This window comes from Lissotriton helveticus, chromosome 12, assembly GCF_964261635.1.
Source record: "Lissotriton helveticus chromosome 12, aLisHel1.1, whole genome shotgun sequence".
Lineage (NCBI taxonomy): Eukaryota > Metazoa > Chordata > Amphibia > Caudata > Salamandridae > Lissotriton > Lissotriton helveticus.
In genome coordinates, this window is record NC_136073.1 from 243,380,754 (window position 1) to 243,401,253 (window position 20,500).

Consider the following 20,500-nt stretch of genomic DNA (forward strand, 5'->3'; position numbering starts at 1 on the left):
ATGACATGGGAAGCAAGTAAGACTGTTACAGTTACATAGTGTTGTGTTGTGCAAAGGGGGGAGATGTGGTGTAGCGGTCTAGCTTTGCTGCGCACGCCACGCGATGACATCACCGGAAGTCCGGCGGTGGCCATGTTTTAGGCATTGGCGCGTGGACTCCGAGACGGATAAAAGCAAAGTCCGGCGCTCCCAGAGTTGTGATATTTTCTTAAATCAATAGCAAGTATTTACTCCAACACAGTGTCTGTTGTGGTCATTGCCTGGACCCTGGGCCAACCCACTACTTTACACATCTGCAACTGGTAAAAGGCTTAGGGGAAAGGTTAGCCCTAGAACTGAAGAGTGTTATGGACAGAGGGGTCCCTGACTTATAAGAACAGATTATATACAATGAAAGGAAAGAAACACTAAACATAGATAGGAAAGAAAAAAGAAACAAATCCAAAGTGCAATGTTTTTATTCACAAAAGCACTTGTATCAACCTTTGAATGGTTATACGATATATATCAAGAAGCAACATTTTTTCTTTTTTCAAAATTGTTCTGTGCCCACGTAGAGAGGGAAGTGGGGGGTGTGCTGTGTGGGAGTTCAGTGAAAATAAGTGACAATTGACATAGTATTACTTTTCTGAATGACCAATATTCATATATACAATCCTGAAAAGGTCCCCTTGAATCGGGGCCACATAAAAAACGCACATGTCATCGCATTTTTAGGAAACCAAACACCTAACGAAAGCTGTACAAATCCTGCTGGGCAATAGGAGTTGGTGGGTAAGGCGAAGAGAGTCCACGTTTAGACCCTGTATATGTAGGGAAAGTTGCCCTTACAGCGCGGGTCTTCTTCAGGACTGGGCTGACCTCCTAGGGTTAAAAGAGCATTGAAAATAATCAGGGTAGAGGGTCTACAAAAGATCCCTATTAAGCCATAGCAGGGTGACCCACTTGGCACAGTAACTAAAATTACATACAAGCAACGAGGACTATTAAAACACTACAGTGTTTAAACATATTGGGGAAACTAATTCGATGTTGGGATGAGGAATTACCTTAAAGAAAAGAGGATTGAAATATCTGCGGGCGTCTGGTCTGATCCGACCGACCTCGTGTTGATCTGGGGGCCCAAACAGAGCGGGTTTACATTGTAAGGCAGTTAAAAGGACAGAAAAACACATAGGAGCCCACACATTTACAGCCAACAATACCTCTGGTTCGGGGATCCCTGACCGAAAGGGTTAGTAATTTCGGCGGGACGTATCTATGGGTGGAAACGAGAAACGGAAAGGGCTTTAATTGCTAATTCCAGTATAAATCGGATTCTCAATGTGTCAAACAAGATGTGTCAAAAAGGGGGATCGCCACATCGGGCTTACCGCGCCCCAGTCCTGAAGAAGACCCGCGCTGTAAGGGCAACTTTCACTACATATACAGGGTCGAAACGTAGACTCTCTTCGCCTTATCCACCAACTCCTATTGCCCAGCAGGATTTGTACAGCTTTCGTTAGGTGTTTGGTTTCCTAATAATGCGATGACATGTGCGTTTTTCATGTGGCCCTGATTCAAGGGGACCTTTTCAGGATTGTAAATATGAATATTGGTCATTCAGAAAAGTAATACTATGTCAATTGTCACTTATTTTCACTGAACTCCCACACAGCACACACCCCCTTTCCTCTCTACGTGGGCACAGAACAATTTTGAAAAAAGAAACATTTTTGCTTCTTGATATATATCGTATAACCATTCAAAGGTTGATACAAGTGCTTTTGTGAATAAAAACATTGCACTTTGGATTTGTTTCTTTTTTCTTTCCTATCTATGTTTAGTGTTTCTTTCCTTTCATTGTATATAATCTGTTCTTATAAGTCCGGGACCCCTCTGTCCATAACACTAATCTACCCAGGTCCCAGTGACTTCGTTCGGGTTTAACCCTGTGTAACATAGCAGCCTAGAACTGAAGAGAGCAGATCTTGTTAAATTAACACTGCTAACATTACTACACCACCAGATCGCAATTTTGGTGATGCTGTTGTTCTGTATTAAGCACAGGTCATGTTGCATTAAGGTTGGTGGTAAATACTGTCAATGCAATTACTATCAGTGGACATTTTATTACTAACTGAGCAATGCATGTTCTACTTTTCTGCAGCTTGGGCAGTGTTTTTAGGTCTGGGCTTTGGGACAACTTTAGCTGCTGTGCCAGACTATTGTTTTTCAAAACAGTCCTACATACGTAAACGGGCTTTTGGTCAGCAGGTTTCATACATTGGTCTGTTAAATTGTCATTCACATGTTGGTCCTGCACAATACAGTATACAGCATAGGGCAATAGGACAGTCCAAGTTTCCTGTTGGCTCCCTTCACTTTCAGTGATTGCATGAAGCCTGTTGGCATGCTTAACATCCCCCTAAAATAGTCCCTTTCTCTTCATTGACCTAGCTGATTCAAAGAGTGTTATATTGTATCTATTTTTATATTAACTTAAAATACCGTTAATTTTGCCTGCACTACCGATGTCCAGCTATTGATTATTTATTTTTTAGTCTCCTTGTAAAGTTGCTGTTTGAAAGTATTTACGTGACATCATAACACTGTTCTCCTCTGTGATCTAATTTCCTGGTTAGGTGGTGATTTATTCTTGTCTGACTAACAATTAATAGTCATAAAACACATGGCGCAACTGAGGGTCTGTTATTCAAAAACATCACTCGTAAAACTGCAACATAAGTGAATTATTTTACATTTAAAATATTTATTGCAAGATTACAGCAGCTACGCTTAGTTAGCAGCATGATTAATGTTTTCTTTTACTCTTTGTGTCATATGCTTGCAATTGAAACAAATGAAAAATAACCACTGCACCAGCTTCCCAAGCAAGACTTTTTGGCTTTGCTAAACCTTGTTAAAAGTGGAAATAATTTTTTAACAGGCAACTAAAAAAAGCATCATCCAAAAGCTGAAGTAAAGTTTAAAATAAAGGTACAGTCAAAGGAACCTTGCAACAAGAGTCATTTCCTTATCTTTAACAGTGCGGCCATATGTAGCCTACCTTTGATTAGTTAACAAATAACAAAGAGCGACCCAATAACCCCTTTTGAGCATGGGTATAGTCTATAAAAAAGGCAAGTACAGACAAGGGGATCTGTAATATAAATTTAAAAATACATTATTCTTATAATCACAACCTTCATGGACCTGGCTTTTCGAGCAGTAGCAGCATTCCCCTCCTCCAGCGCCTTCAGACCCTCACGGGTAAGTAGTGCGCTTTATAAATGTATTGATTGATTGATTGATTGATTGATTGATGGTGTCAGCCAACTTTCAAATTAATCACGAATGAAGAATGCATCAGTGGAGAACAAATAAATTAACGGCTAGGGCGCTCGACCTCGGACCTGGAGATCTGGGTTTGAGTCTCGGTAACAACGCCAAAACCTCCTGTAATTCTGGGCAAATCACTTAATCTCCCCGTGCCTAAAATGAAAGTGTGTCCTCGTGTAACGTAACTGGTGCTATGTAAAGCGCTCTGATACCCGATTCGGTTCGGGTCTAGTTCGCGCTATATAAAACTCTGCAAAAAAAAAAGGTTTACATATGAATAGCATTTAATGTGAATAACAAAAATGTAAAAGCTTTTCATTAGTGATGAGAGGTGCACATACCAGCAAACAACACATGCATGTCAAATGCAAGGAGCAAGTCGTAAAATGTCCATTCGGGTGAGACAAGTATGTAACGATCCACTTTTGCAGAAGATGATTCCTAAGGGCCTTGTTACAAGTTTGGCAGTCCGACCGTCAGAGAACCGCGTCCTCCCCCAGCAGTAGACCACGGCGTTAGTGGTCCTAAGACTGCTGTAGTACGAGTTGATCACAGTGCCGCCGGTGTGGCTGTGGAGATCTTGCCGCAGTGGTGAGTACTGCTTCCAAATATATCAGTGTCTGTGCATTTCGACTGCATATGTGTTGGAAGCACACATATACATAATACGTGTGGAAAAATGCCATCTACCCATTGCCGGGGTTTGGCCCATATGTGGCCAGTCCTGGCTATGGGTATATGGTAAAAAAATGGCTCACCTGTAGATCGTCGCAAGTGGGGTTGTATTGCCCAGGGTGAAGATCCTCCTATGTTGGGGGGACCTGAAGAAAGGGATCCACATTGGAATCTGTCTGAAAGAACAAGAAAAGGGTGAGTATGCACCTCAAATCCCCGATTGAGAACCCAGGGGTCTACTGGCAGTCTCAGTGGTTCAACCCCCAACTCCTAAAAAGGCCCTAAAGCAGTCACCCATTGAGTGACTTCTATAGTTTGTGGATGGCTGAAAGCTTGCTTTGTTGAAAAACAAAAAGCGAAATACAATTGACGTTTCGTTCCCTGTCTTAATGAATAAATAAGACCATCTTCAGAACAGTGGCGTAACACAAAATGATGGGGCCCCATTGCAGAATGTGATGAGAGACCTTCCTGTCTCCTAGATCGCACAGACATTCATTGGTCTTGGGCTCAATGGGAGCCCCCTGAATGGTTGCACCCCCCCCCACCCTCTGTGCTGCATGGGCCTGTTTGGGAAAGGAGAGTGGCTTTCCAAAACGCGCAACTATTTCTTATTCCATGCCATTGGATGCATTCTGCAAGGCATGAAATGGCATGGCTTAAAGGGTGAGGCGGCTCCCTTCAAAATAAGAAACCCTGGAGGACTCCCCACACTGCAGGGACTGTGGGGGCCTCTATTAATACCATTGCTAACGCGGGATTACTGGTTACTAATTATCTTACCAAATCCCATTTCCTGTCGACTGAATCGTTGGTACCTGTCTTGAGTAAAAGGTAATCTTGCAGTAAACAATCAATTTAAGAACTTACACCACTCTAAATGACCACTGACCAAAATTAAGTTTTAAAGATTTAATATAAAGTCAAAGATAACTGAAGATACAAACTTCTCAAGATGAGATTCAAAAGGTATATCGGAATCACTATGAACATGAACTTCTTGAATAGTCTGAGTCTGAAGAACAAAATAATAAGTACAAGTTCGAATACCATCAGGGTTGCTAAAATGGATACAAGTTGCAACCTCAAAGTCATTACAGAAAAGAAAATTAAGGATTAGTCTGTCCCTACACTGTACTAAATGACATCCCTACTTAGCAAGATCTTAACCCTCTAGGTGTCAGCCGTGGTGATTTCCTAAGAAGATCACGCACTTCTCTTTGTCTCTTCTCTGATAATGGGTCTCTCCTGATCAGCCTATCTGCCTACCCATCCGCTTCCTTAGGCTCCCAAAATCATCTGCTCTGCTCTCCTCCCGGGTCACTTTCCCTAATACCAAATCACATTTCTAATAGAAACGCCCCTTGGGACGCCCCTCACGTGGTACATCTTTCCGCGGCAAACTCCATGATGGTACTCTTGAAGACCCTCGTTAAAGTTGACCTTGGTTCCCAGGCAGCTTCTTCAGTGCGCTGATACCCCCTGAAATTCCTGGAAACTCCTACAGGCCTGCGCAAGGCGCCACTGAACAAAGTCCCTTTCATTCGAGCTGATTAGGACCCTCGCACCTGCATACAGCTCGTCCTGCAGTGGGCCTCAAATTCCAGACTTCACCATATCTTAGGCCATAAAACACTCTCAGAGCTTCATACTGGACACCTCACGACCTCTCCTCTAACGAGCACATGACGATTTAAACTACATGACATTATCGGCTCTGGCCTACTTGATTTACATGCAGCAGGTTCCTGCACTCTTAAAACGTTAACTTGATTTAAACAGCAAACATTCTTAACTAGCATACGTTTCTAAAATAACACATCTATAACGCATATACTTTTAACCCTAAGTTCAATAGTACATTTTGAAAGAACCATGTCAACCTTGTCTCACATTATTTTAGCAGCACGTTTAGATTTGCTTGTGAATTGCCATGAGGCCTACACAAAATACTGGGTTTTAGAGTTACATTCAACTCTTACATTATTCCTTTAACATGAGAACATGAGGTTTTCATATTCATCCCAAACATTTCTACATTAGTCTCACACAGTTATGATTATCGTTACTCTACTTAAACATTCTATGCATTTCACCACTGAATATAAGACACTCGGTGTATTTCACTTCTAAATATAAACACTCTGGTGCAAAGTACATGTTAACTAACTACGTGCTTGTAAATATGGCGTACTTATACATTTTTTTCAAACTTGTGCTCTCTCAGTCCCCCCTTTGATGACCTTTAGGGGTCATCATTACCATGACACTAAAAATGTAGAACCTTTTAAAGTGAAGACAGGGCAGTACCACTTCTTTTCATACTCTCTAATGCTTTCAGACTCTTATATTGAGTGTCCTGCATCGCTGTCAACTCTTCTTCCTGTTTCTTCATAGCTCTCTGTAACCTATTTGCTCTATACCATTGATACAAACGCACCAATCCCCACAAAGTGATTACACAAATCACTACTATGATGATGGGTTTCAATATGTACCAAACGATACCCTTTCCTAAGTTGGCAAACCAACTTCCAACTTTACCCATTCCATGGCCTACTTTTTCCCACACATTTACCTTTGCCAGGTCCTCAATTTCGTAGTGTATGGCAGTAATGTTTTGTATATACTTCTCTAGAGGCTTTGAATTGTCTGGAATGTAAGTACAACATTCCTGTACCTTCAAGGCCCTACAGACTCCTCCCTCTTTTGCTAACAGAACATCTAAAGCAAGTCGGTTCTGAAGAACCATTGCCCTAATCGATTGCATCTCCCCCTCTATCAGCATCAAGGATCTTGCAGTACTGGCAGACAGTCTATCTACGACTGTAGCTAACCTCCTGATCTTAATGTCATTCATTATCAATCCTAAGAAAGGGAATGCAGCACCTATTACATCTCCGACTACTTCTGCTGCACCCAGCCCTCGCTTCCATCTAGTTGATATTTCTTTCTTAGGCGTGTCTAAATTCTCAACATGATATATTTTAGGGAAAACAACAGCCAGATAGCATGATCCGTACCAATTATCTGGTAACTTCACATAGGCATATCTTCCACATACAAAATATACATTTGGTATTGCTTGCATCCCTTTCATGAAGTTCTTAGAGTAGTACTCCAATTGAAAAGCATGTTCGCAATTGACTTGTCCTACATAAACGTTTTCATAGTAGGAGTAACTCCTGTGAATGCACAGTTTCCCCCGTTTCTCCTTATCCAAAGCAATTGGACCAATACTACCTTTTCGTTGTTGTGCCCTTTCTTCCTTGGTCCAATCTGTTTCTCCTTGTCCTGATGCCTTCAATACCTTCTGCTTCCTGTATCTAGTATCTACCTGTGCTATAAACTTTTTCTCAACTTCTGATATTTGACAAGTCAGATTGTTTATTCGAGCATGTGAAGTATCTAACGTTCTCCATGGAATAAACCATTTGTGTAACCTGTCTTCGCTTTTGTAGTAGTCCCATTTGTTCAAATGCTTGAAATTCGGAACCTCTGGCAATGTCGAGTCGAAATTCGAGAAGTAATACTCAAATCCGTCTCGTCCATAAAACATACTTAACAATAAACTGCACGTTATTCCATATGTCAACGGGAGATGATGATATTTGATACCCTCCTCCACCGAAATTGGTAATTGCATACATACATAGCAGTCCTTTACCTCCATGGTATCAACATATTCATAAAGCAACTTAGCATAAGCATTTGACTTGTAATTCCCCTGTGATTCATCCATGTGTAACCTTTTTACTTCTGCATCTAACAACGCTTTGTCTTTCTCATTGATGTTTCCCTTCTCCTTAATAATGGTAGTTCTCGGTGTTGACACTCCCTTATCCTCTTTAACTGTGGTTCCATCCCCTTCGTGTCCCGCTAGGAATGAAACAGTTACCACTAAAATTATAAGAGAAACCACTACTCCTAAAAATGTAACAGCTATACATTTTGCCCTGCGGTTCGGGTTGCCAGCCTCCATGTTCTCAAACAGTGTAGTTTTCTTTCTTCTAGCATTCACTTCCTCTTCTTTTCAAACAAAGTCTTTCTCTCTTGCAATGTCTTTCTTGGAACGCTTGGAAGCTTGACAATTGGTTTCCGCAAAACAGTTCAAAGTCCAGTAGAATAGACAACCCTAGCCCTTCTCCATCCACTAAAATGAAACCCCTATCACTTTTCTTCTTCCACTCGGCGCTAGGTTATCTTGCAACAAGTTTACAATTTCTTTTCAAAAGTCTTATTTTCGTCTGAAGTTATGTATGACTCAAGGAGTGACACTACTTCTTCATAAATGTCCATCCGAAGTATCATTCCCTCAGGTTCTGGACAATTCGTACCACACCATGGAAAGTCAACCTTTTCTAGGATTATTCTCCTTATTTCGCTCAAGACAAGTGGACGGACGAAATTGAGAGTTAGCGTTTTTTCAATTTCTAATCCTGGTACTATCAGTTCTATATCCACAATTACAAAGGGGTCCGTTCTAATCAAGATCACTTTCTTCACTTTTCCAGATCTGCACCCCCTTGAAGACATTCGCAATATGATCTTAGTCCACAACAATAAGCACTCCTAGCAATTCTACTACTCGTTCAAGCATTTCCAAACGAAGAAGAGTTCCCTCCAATATTGGATATCGTGAACAGCAAACTGGAAACTCAACTGTCTCTAAAAGCAATTTTCTTATTCCACTCAGGAGAGCAGGATGAACGATGTTGAGTGTCAGCAACCTTTCGGTCTCCGCTCCTGGCAGTAGAAACTTTATTTGCACTGTGATGATCGGGTCAGTTCTGATCAGTTCCACTTCCCTGATCCTCCCTGTTCTGTGTCTCCCAGACATCTGCAACAAGGTAGGTCCAGTCGGGAGTAGAGTATCTTCTGCTAGGCACTCGCACCCTACTTGATCTTCTAAGACCCTCCTCGGCTTGATCCTGGATATCTTCTTCTGGATCTGAGTCTTCGGATATAGGAGTAAGCGTTTCTTCTTGGGCCGACCTCAAACTTAGCCTTCTTCTTCTTGTTGGCCAAGTGGCAGCTCCAAGCCTTATTCTCCTATTCCTTGTCCTCCCACTTGGTTCTTGATCGCTCCGATACGGATCTGAGTCTGAGTCGTATTCACTTCTGCTCTCTCCTTCAGTTGCGTCTTCTGTCTCACTGCCGTCCTGCCTTCGCTCTTCTTCTGAATCCGATGCGTTCCCAACTTCTTCCGACACCTCCTCAGCTGCCTCAATCCCTTCTTGCGACTCTTCTTCCACTTCCGGGCTTTCGTCTGGGATGGGAGCTGTTCCTTCTAGAGGTGCTGGAACTCTTCTAGTATGGGATGCATGAATCCAATTTGGCAGCCCCCCGCACTTCACCGCGGTGTTCGTGATCAGGATTACCTGAAAGGGCCCACGCCAGCGAACATCTAGGCAGTTCTTCCGGACGTGTTTTTTAACCAGGACCCAGTCCCCTGGGTTCAGGTCATGACACAGGTTCCTCGCTGTTGGAACTTCAGCCGCATGCACCTGAAGGGACACAGAATGGATGGCGTCAGACAGTCCTTTACAATAATCCAAGATCAGATCATCTGTAATATTCAATAGAGCAGTAGTTGGAACTGTAGGAAGTCTCATGGCCCTCCCCATCAGGATCTCGTGGGGAGAGAGACCTGTCCTCCTATCAGGTGTGCTGCGCATGCTCATGAGCACCAATGGAAGAGCATCTGGCCAACTCAAAGATGTGGATGCCACTACTTTAGCCAATCTATTCTTCAAAGTGCCATTCACTTGTTCCACAATTCCTGAAGCTTCTGGTCGATAACTACAATGCAGCTTTTGATCGATATTCAGTGTGGAGCACAACATCTTCACTATTTCGCTGTTAAAATGTTTTCCTCTGTCCGATTCCAAAGAGGCAGGCACCCCGAAGCGCGGTATCAACTCCCTGAGCAACAATTTAGCCACTGTGAGTGTATCGCACCTACGTGTAGGGTACGCCTCAACCCATCTGGAAAATACGCATACAATCACCAACACATACCGAAGGCGATTGACTCTTGGCATTTCAATGAAATCTAGTTGCATTCTATTGAAAGGCCCCCCTGACCTCCCAATGTGACTCAGTGTGACTGGTGTTCGTTTGCCTACGTTCAGTTGTTGGCAGGTAACACATCGCTTACATACTGATTCTGCTGCTATTCTGAATTTCGGGCAATACCAAGTCTGCCTAAAAACTCTCATCATAGCATCCCTTCCTAGATGTACTGGACCATGTATTTCTCTCGCCATGGGATTAGCTAATTCTTCAGGTAACACAGCTCTCCCATCTGCTGAAACCCAAAAATCCATTTCACTTCGTACACAGCCTGCTATTTCCCATGCCTTTTTCTCTTTTTCAGGTGCGTTCTCCTGCATTATCCTTAAATCCTCCCAAGTGTCTACAGTTTCTAACATCATACTTAATTCAGTCTTTTCTTCTGCACCTTCTATTTCCACCTTTGAGAAAGAATAACTTTGTTCCGCACAATAGCGTGCGACTTCATCAGCATATCTATTACCTTGTGACACAAAATCTGTATTCTTAGTATGAGCTACACACTCCACCACTGCAATATCAATAGGACCTTGTAATGCTTCTATCAGCAATCTCACAAATTCTCCATTTCGAATGGGCGAACCAGAGGAGGTCATGTAACCCCTCTGAGACCACAACTGCCCGAAATCATGAACCACACCGAAACCATATTGGCTGTCCGTGTAGATGGTGACTCTCTTTCCATTTCCTGCTATGCAGGCACGAGTTAGGGCAATAATCTCTGCTACCTGTGCGGAATGTACTCCTTCCAGGCAAGCGGCTTCCACAACTCCAGTAATGGTACAAACAGCATAAGCTGCTCTCAACCGACCAGTATCGTCTCTTAAACATGAGCCATCAACAAAGTAAATTTCATCGGGGTCAGACAATGGCTCATCCACAATATCTGGTCTGGGTTTCGTGCATAGTTCAGTCACATCAAGGCAATCGTGGTCTTCACATCCTTCGCCTTCTATTACCGTAGGTAATGGCATCAAAGTAGCAGGATTCAAGACAGAGCATCTCCTGAGAGTCACGTTTTCTGCGGCAAGTATAACTTGCTCATAACGCGTGAGCCTGCTATTGGTCAGATGCTGCGTCTTCGTCCTGGTCATTAACAATTCAACTGAATGTGGTACATACACCACTACTGGATGTCCCATTACAATACTTTCGCTCCTTTCAATGCTGACACCCGTTGCAGCAACGGATTTGAGACATCCGGGCAACGCTGCGGCTACTGGATCTAATGTAGCCGAAAAATATGCAACTGGTCTACGGGCATTACCGTGGGTCTGTGCCAAGACTGACAAAGCACATCCCTCTCTCTCACAGCAATAGAGTGAAAACGACTTTTCATAATCTGGCATTCCCAGAGCCGGAGCACGACATAAATCGTCTCTCAGCTGTAAAAACGCCACCAGACATTCTTCATCCCATGGTACCGGATCACTCACCTCCTTGTGCGTCAGTTTCTGTAAGGGCTTTGCTTTCAGTGAAAAGTTAACTATCCACTGTCGGCAGTAACCCACCATCCCTAGGAACATTCTAACCTCTCTCTGAGTTGTAGGCGCATTCATTTTCATTATCGCCTCAATCCTCTCTGGGGACACCTTACGTTTCCCTTTTTCTAACCTGTGCCCTAGATACTGTACTTCTGTCAGACAATACTGTAACTTGCTCGGAGATACCTTATGTCCATTTTCAGCTAAATGATTCAGTAAGGCAATTGAATCTACTTTACAAGCTTCCTCTGTTTCTGACGCAACAAGTAGGTCATCTATGTACTGTACCAGAACCGAGTTCTGTGGCAGTACTAGATTCTCAAGATTCTTCTTCAACAACTGATTAAAGATGGATGGACTGTCTGTGAATCCTTGTGGAATTCGACACCATGTTAAAACGCGATCTTCCATTTTAAACGCAAAAAGGTACCTGCTCTCTTCATCCAATGGGATTGAAAAGAAAGCCTGACAAAGATCTATCACTGTGAACCATTCTGCTTGACATGGTATTTGAAACAATATTACTGATGGATTCGGTACCACGGGACAACATGAAACGACTATGTTGTTAATCTTTCGTAAATCCTGAACTATCCTAAACTTCCCACTAGGTTTCTGCAAACCCATAATCGGGGAGTTACAAGGACTGCCCACGATTTCCTTCAGTATTCCCTGCTGTATCATTGACTCGATCACAGGCTTTATTCCTGCAATCGTTTCCTGGGACAATTTGTATTGAGGCGTTCTTGGAAACTCAACATTTGGTTTTACCAGAATTTTTACCGGTTCTACCCCTTTAATCAATCCTATATCTTCTCCTGTGAAATCCCACACCTCTGACGCCACTGCATCTCTTAAGTCTTGTGGAAGATCTTCTACAGTCAGAGTAGGATATAGTTCTACACAGAATTTTGAATTGGCCACCTTAAAGGTAGCATCATCGTCGGTAGTCTGTACCTCCACTCCTTGTGGGGTGCAGTATATGGTGCAATTCAATTTGCATAACAAATCCCTACCTAACAGACATACCGGACTCGAGTCACAAACCACAAACTGATGTTCGTTCATGTGGTTTCCAATTTTCACAGACACTGGTTCTGTCAAGGGACTAGTCATTCTTTTATTTGCGACTCCTACCACTTGAATTGTTTCCCCTGACATTGGCAAGTCTGGAACTACCGCTGATCTCAGAGTCGAACGAGTAGCCCCAGTGTCCACTAAGAACGTAGTGGGACACCCTGCCACTTCTGCCTCAACAAATGGTCCTCTCTGATCCACTTCTAGAACTGCCCCGAGGGTACAGTCCTCTTCACTGCTCACCCGTTGTCCTGTCAATGGATCAATGTAATAACATTTTTCTTCCTCGATAAACAGAGGCATTTGTTTAAAGACCTTTCCTCCAGCTGTTATCTTCGGTGGCTGTGGGAATTGGGCCCGTGGAGCCGAAGTCCCCCCTTTGGCCACCTTACTGCTTGGGACTGTCACTTTTTGCACTGGGTCTTCTTGGACCTGCTCTTCTACTTCTTGCTCTCCGTTTTCAGGGTTAAAGGGACACTCGCGTCGCCAATGCCCCACCTGATGACACAGATGACACTTTGTCGTTTTCTTTAAAGTGGCAAAGTCTATCCTAGGTCTCTGCCCTTCTTCATTATCTTTGTTCTGACCATTTGGTTTTCGTCCCATCCCCTGCTTCTGCTGGCCACCCTTCCCAGCGGACTGCATTTGCACCACCATCAATTTCTCCTTTAGATTCTTGGCTTTAGAATCTATCTCGTCACTGCAGTACCTCGCATATCGTAAAATCTCATCTAATGGTTTGTTCTGCCAACAGATTAAATGTTGCTGTATCATCAAACAAATATCAGGTCTCAACCCCAATACAAACTTTGACACGAACTGCCCTATGTCTTTGGGATCCATTACATCTAGTCCACTGTATTGCTTGAATGTTTTCAACAATCTTTCATAAAACTCGTGAACTGTCTCCTTGGGTTCCTGCCTTGTTCGGTCTATTTTTACCCAATCTATATCCTGTGGTGGTACCTTATCTTTCAGCCATGCTATTACCCTTTCATACTTTCGCATGACTATCTCAGCTGGTCCATTAGTTCGAACATCTCTCAATGGTTCAGCATTTGGCCATTCGACACTAGTCTTACAAGGGGTCCACAAATCAGATGGGACCACGATGTCAAACAACGTGTTCAAATCTATCCACAATACTTTCGAAATTTTAACAAACCTCTCTACCTGCTTATACCACTCGACTGGGTTGTCCCGCAACTTCGGAAATGAGTTGGTAAATGCGGCTAAGTCTCCTCTACTCCAGGGCACATGTACATAATTTCCATTTGATATTTCTCGCAAAGGGAATGCCTCCATCTGCATTACCCTTCCCTCAGGGGTCATCACGTTTGTACTTCGCCTAACTGTACCCTTTTTCGACCACCTTTCTTCCCATTTATCCAGTTCTCTCCACACTCTTATCCCTGTTACCAGCTCTCTTATGTGTGTTTTTAATCCAGCAGTTCTCTTCTCATCTAGATCTTGGTCTGCGTACTGTAATCTGTGGTTACTCTGTAATGCCCTTGTCCTAGACAAATCCACGGCATACTTGTCTGCCAAATCAGTCAGTTTTTCATGAACCGCTCTAGCTTTCCTAGTAATATCCTTTGCCATGAACAATAACTCATCCTGTTCATACAATTCTATCCTCTCCAAAGGCAATGTTCCATCTATTATCTCATCTACATCTGATTTTAAACTGGTAACATCAAGCCTTTTTGCCTTTATTTCAGCTTTCAAGACACTCAATTTAGCTCCTCCATCCGCATCTCTCCCATCCCAGCTCCGAGATCTACGTTTAGGTATTGGTGAATTATAGGGAGTCCTCCCCTGTTCCCATCTCTCTAAGTCCCATGCCTTTCCATCTTCTCGGGGTGGGTGGTGAAACACTCCTTCATGCCTCCCAGCCTCTTTCTCTCCATCCTGGCTAGTTTCACGGGATGCAGGGTAAGATGTTCCCTTACACCCTCTTTCTTCCCTACTTCCCTGTGATTCTTGATTACTTGAAGCATGACGGGACCTGTCATTATTCTCCTTCCTCCAATGTTGGACATCTTCCCCAAGCGTATGATGAAGGCACCTAAACCTATTCTGAAAATTCCGTACCGCCTCATCTCCTCCGTTCCCCCAGAGACGGGACATTTCCTCACATTCTACAATCCTAGTATTTTGTTCCGGCTGTTCTCTCTGATTTGTAGGACCTGCATCCCCTCTATTCTCTTGACTTTGGCCTTCCCGGCCCTGACTGCTTTCGCTGGCCCCACAATGAGATACAGTCCCGTTTCCCCTGCTTTCCCACTCTGGTTCCGTTCTTGTCCTGTTACTCGGAGATACTATGGACCCGTCCCATTCCCTCAAATCAGCTCTTAACTCTGAAAAAGATCTTGGCCGCGGTCCCCTTAGATCCATTGGTCCTCTCGGACCTCCCTGTTCTGAATTGGGACCGACAGTTGTGTCTAATGGGGTGTTCCACGTTACCGAACCTGGTAATTGTTTCCATGCATTTGTCACATTATTCCTCCTTTCCATCTCAATCCTTTCCCTATCCAATTGCCTTTGTTGTTCCCCTCTATCTCTCTCAGAATTATAGATCGAAACTATGGGTCCTATGGTAACAGGCACTTGAAGAGCGTCTGGCAATCCCACAGACTCAACCCTTTCTGTGGTTGGCGTTTTCTGCACCACAAACCTTCCCACTACACTCTGTACAGTGTGGTTTGGAGGTGTTTCTCCGCCTTTGCTAGGTGTCCATTCCGATATAGGGAGTGGTGTATACCCCTCTATCTCATTCCCATCTTCCCTTGCGAGCCCTCTATCTTCTATCAATCCCACTCTCGGAGGTGGTCTATCCATCAACAATCTGTTTATCAGATTGTCCTCCGACTCGCTTTCCTCGTCTTCTTCCATGAGGTTTCCTCCTCCTGACACCTCCCTCATCGGATACATTTTCTCCACCTCAATAGTCTGGACCCTCCAACGCTTTTCCTCCTCATCCCATTTGGAATCTCGCACTGCCCTTACCGATCGCGTCAGCCTTTGTTGACGCCTGTTCAAATTTCGGTCGTGTGCAGCCTTAATCCATGCATTAAGAGCCTCAAACTGTGTTGGTCTAGGTGAGGGTTTCAATGAGGACATGGTTGCTTTTAGCCGATGTAACACCTCTAATTTAAACGTCCCGTACTTCGGGAACTGCATTTCCTCATTTCCTTCCGTAAGCTTATTCCAAGCCCCAATCCACAATATCGTATGCAGCCCAACATTCGTTGCCATATAATGAGCTGGCGTACCCTCTGGGGGAGCCTCTTCCCCGTAATAATGTTCACTTCGTTTACGTTTAAAAATCCCTTTCAAACACTTAAAACACTTCATGATTTCTCTTTTCTCCGCGTTTGTTTACTTCCTGATGATATTCCACCAATCTCAGAGCCGTTCTCACTAACTGGCCTATCCGTACGCGGCTTTCCTCCGACGTCACTCTAGCCGCCCAACCAGAGCGCGGCTCTAGCTAACGTCACACCAACCGCTCAATCACAGCGCGGCTCTAGCCGACGTCACCCGTCCCCCTTCGCAGCAGTTCCCCTCCTTTCTCAGCTCGTCTCCTCGGTCATGCACGCATCCCATTCATACTCTGAAAAATGATTACTTCCGTCCAAGCGATCACCTTTCTTTGACTGTACGCCCACAGTCTTTCTGTAGTTGTCCCCCTAACTTGGCGAAATGTCTTTCCGTTTACTTCCAGACAATCGCCTTCTCCGATAGGTTACTCACACGCAGTAACTTTCGACCAGCGTCCGTTACTCATACACTCACTCTTACACTCCCCCTATCTTGGATCCACGGCGGTCAATGGTACCTCGTGACCTCCGTACTATGGTCGACAACTACCCTGGATGTTCGATACACCCAAAACCACTTAAGCTCTGGCCTGAACTTAAGATTTCACCAGTTCACCCGTTTACCAGGTTACCAGTTTACCAGGTTGCGCGCGCTCACAACCTTCTCTCATTCACACTACAGGCATTCAACTCCGCAAGACATTACAATACAAATACAACACAAAACACCGCAATCTGTTCACGCATGACCCTTTTTATACTCACTCTCCGATACTGCTGCTTTTCTCGCACCGTCTGCACCTTTCGGCACACGATTCTTCCGCTGCTCGTCTCTCGACGTCTCGGGCCTTGGGGTAAACTAACCTCTCTAGATTACCTTCCTCAAGAAGATAACCATCCTCACTCTGCTACCAACTGCTAACGCGGGATTACTGGTTACTAATTATCTTACCAAATCCCATTTCCTGTCGACTGAATCGTTGGTACCTGTCTTGAGTAAAAGGTAATCTTGCAGTAAACAATCAATTTAAGAACTTACACCACTCTAAATGACCACTGACCAAAATTAAGTTTTAAAGATTTAATATAAAGTCAAAGATAACTGAAGATACAAACTTCTCAAGATGAGATTCAAAAGGTATATCGGAATCACTATGAACATGAACTTCTTGAATAGTCTGAGTCTGAAGAACAAAATAATAAGTACAAGTTCGAATACCATCAGGGTTGCTAAAATGGATACAAGTTGCAACCTCAAAGTCATTACAGAAAAGAAAATTAAGGATTAGTCTGTCCCTACACTGTACTAAATGACATCCCTACTTAGCAAGATCTTAACCCTCTAGGTGTCAGCCGTGGTGATTTCCTAAGAAGATCACGCACTTCTCTTTGTCTCTTCTCTGATAATGGGTCTCTCCTGATCAGCCTATCTGCCTACCCATCCGCTTCCTTAGGCTCCCAAAATCATCTGCTCTGCTCTCCTCCCGGGTCACTTTCCCTAATACCAAATCACATTTCTAATAGAAACGCCCCTTGGGACGCCCCTCACGTGGTACATCTTTCCGCGGCAAACTCCATGATGGTACTCTTGAAGACCCTCGTTAAAGTTGACCTTGGTTCCCAGGCAGCTTCTTCAGTGCGCTGATACCCCCTGAAATTCCTGGAAACTCCTACAGGCCTGCGCAAGGCGCCACTGAACAAAGTCCCTTTCATTCGAGCTGATTAGGACCCTCGCACCTGCATACAGCTCGTCCTGCAGTGGGCCTCAAATTCCAGACTTCACCATATCTTAGGCCATAAAACACTCTCAGAGCTTCATACTGGACACCTCACGACCTCTCCTCTAACGAGCACATGACGATTTAAACTACATGACATTATCGGCTCTGGCCTACTTGATTTACATGCAGCAGGTTCCTGCACTCTTAAAACGTTAACTTGATTTAAACAGCAAACATTCTTAACTAGCATACGTTTCTAAAATAACACATCTATAACGCATATACTTTTAACCCTAAGTTCAATAGTACATTTTGAAAGAACCATGTCAACCTTGTCTCACATTATTTTAGCAGCACGTTTAGATTTGCTTGTGAATTGCCATGAGGCCTACACAAAATACTGGGTTTTAGAGTTACATTCAACTCTTACATTATTCCTTTAACACGAGAACATGAGGTTTTCATATTCATCCCAAACATTTCTACATTAGTCTCACACAGTTATGATTATCGTTACTCTACTTAAACATTCTATGCATTTCACCACTGAATATAAGACACTCGGTGTATTTCACTTCTAAATATAAACACTCTGGTGCAAAGTACATGTTAACTAACTACGTGCTTGTAAATATGGCGTACTTATACATTTTTTTCAAACTTGTGCTCTCTCACCATGCTTCAGAAAAGGTTGCATAGAGTAAGTATTGTTGACCCCATATTTTATTGTGTGATCTGGAAAATTCAGTCGTGGGGGAATAACTGGGCTATTTGGGTAAATCATAACTATTTATCAGACCTATATAAATATTTACTTATGTACAATGTACATTGTTGCCGGGTGACAGTGTGCTTCTGCTGATTAAATCATGAATTCTCCCAAGATTTCAGTCATAAGTCTATAAGTAGAAATTTACACCTCTCTGAGTTGCTCAAATAGGCAAATTATTCCTCCATAGTTGTATCTTCCATATAGACAAGTGAAGATAACCCTATTACTGACTCCACATATATGCACCTTGATGATATATAATTGTTGAAAGCATATAAGGGATTCGTATATCTAGATGTATCTGTACATGATCACCTTCACAATGTGTTTGTAATTATTATTCTGCTTACTAATCTTTGTACCACCATTTGTTTGTGCTCAATATTCTGATACACGACATGCTATTTCATGTTGTGTATTTTCTTTGCTGTCAGATCAAAGGCCAGGTGATGTCCTTGCAGTGAGTTAATATGTATGCTCATTAGTGGCTTTGAAATCTGCCAAAATCCCACGTCCTTTTGGTCACAGAATGTTGGCGAGTATGTCCCGCTGCTGGCAGAGGCTGGAGGTTGGCAGGGTATCTCTGACGCAAAAACCAGAGAAAAATAAAACACTTTCCAAAACATGGAATCATGCGGTCCAACAGCCCCCTTTAGCTGCCTCCCACTCGAGCAGGAGAGCAGATTTTGTCAAGAGGATGTCTTTATACTCTGCATTTGGGCACCTGATTGTGAGAAGTTGGAAAACTCTCATTTCATAAACATGTTGATATCTCTCTTAAAACAGCTTTTGTTTTGAATGCATCATTGGGCGTAATCAGACGTATGCCTTGTCCGCCTACACAGTGGGTAGGCCTCAGCTTTGCTGTAGCAAACCTCCAACACTGTGGGGTTAGATTTTGCCTTCTTGCTTCAAAGTTTGGATGGCTGGTGTTTTATTGAAGATCACTGGGAACAGAAGATACAGTCAAAAACTTATATTAAAATCCTCAATATATATTACTCTCTTTGGTATATGGTATATGGTTCCCCGTTCCTCTACAGGAAGGAGCTCTGTCTACCACCATGCTGTCTCTATGTGGCCCAAAACAAGCCTACCTTTTACACACTCTCACTTCTTGTCCAGTTCTTTGTGCAGGAAGTGACATCCTGTGTCCCACCTGTATGCCTAATGTGCAGGGTTCTAGTCCTAATCTTGAAAGATTTTCTTCCCATCCATATTGTGACAGGAGTGTGCATATTTACTTTGCTTAATCTGATGCTCTAGAGAAAATGCCTGCGAGTCTACACAAACAAAGGAGATAAGACAGCACCAAATAATTATTGTAAGACATATTGCATATTGTATCATACAGGAAAGAAAAAGATTATGTTTATTGAATGCACATTATACATAATCGAATGTGCCAAATAAGTGACCACAGTTTGCAATTTTTTTTAGTTAATTTAACCATTTTCAGAGCATACTGTGCAAACTGGTTTACATTTGCCATGCAATATTAGTCATAAATTGCTACCCAATTTATTAGTATTACTTTTAAAAACCGCAGAATAAATGTTAGAGTTAGCCTAATGAGGATCCAAACCTACACCTTGCTTGATTATATGCGCTCTCATCAAAACACACTCTGCAATCCCACATGTATCTGACGTTACAGATATCATTATACGACACCACCTTAACACTATATGCAGCATCGATAAATAGCTCACGTACAATTCAACTCACATCATAGATATCTTCATCCCTATGGACTACAACATACAATGCAGCGACCACACACAAACGACATGAAGTAGACTTGCTGTCAGCCACAAGCGCATAAGAGCCTGCAACATGAGTGGACCAGCATAGCTCATGTCATTGTACAACTCCCCACTGGCTACTCCTCACTCCCATGGTCCCAGACAGCCACTTTTTTTTGATCCACTGGAGCACCACATCTAAAAATACTTCACCAGAGAATTGTCCGATCTTATCACCTCTGCCTCTGTTCAACTCAGTCATCCCATAATCCTTGGAGACTTCAATCTTCTCTTAGATTTAAGCACC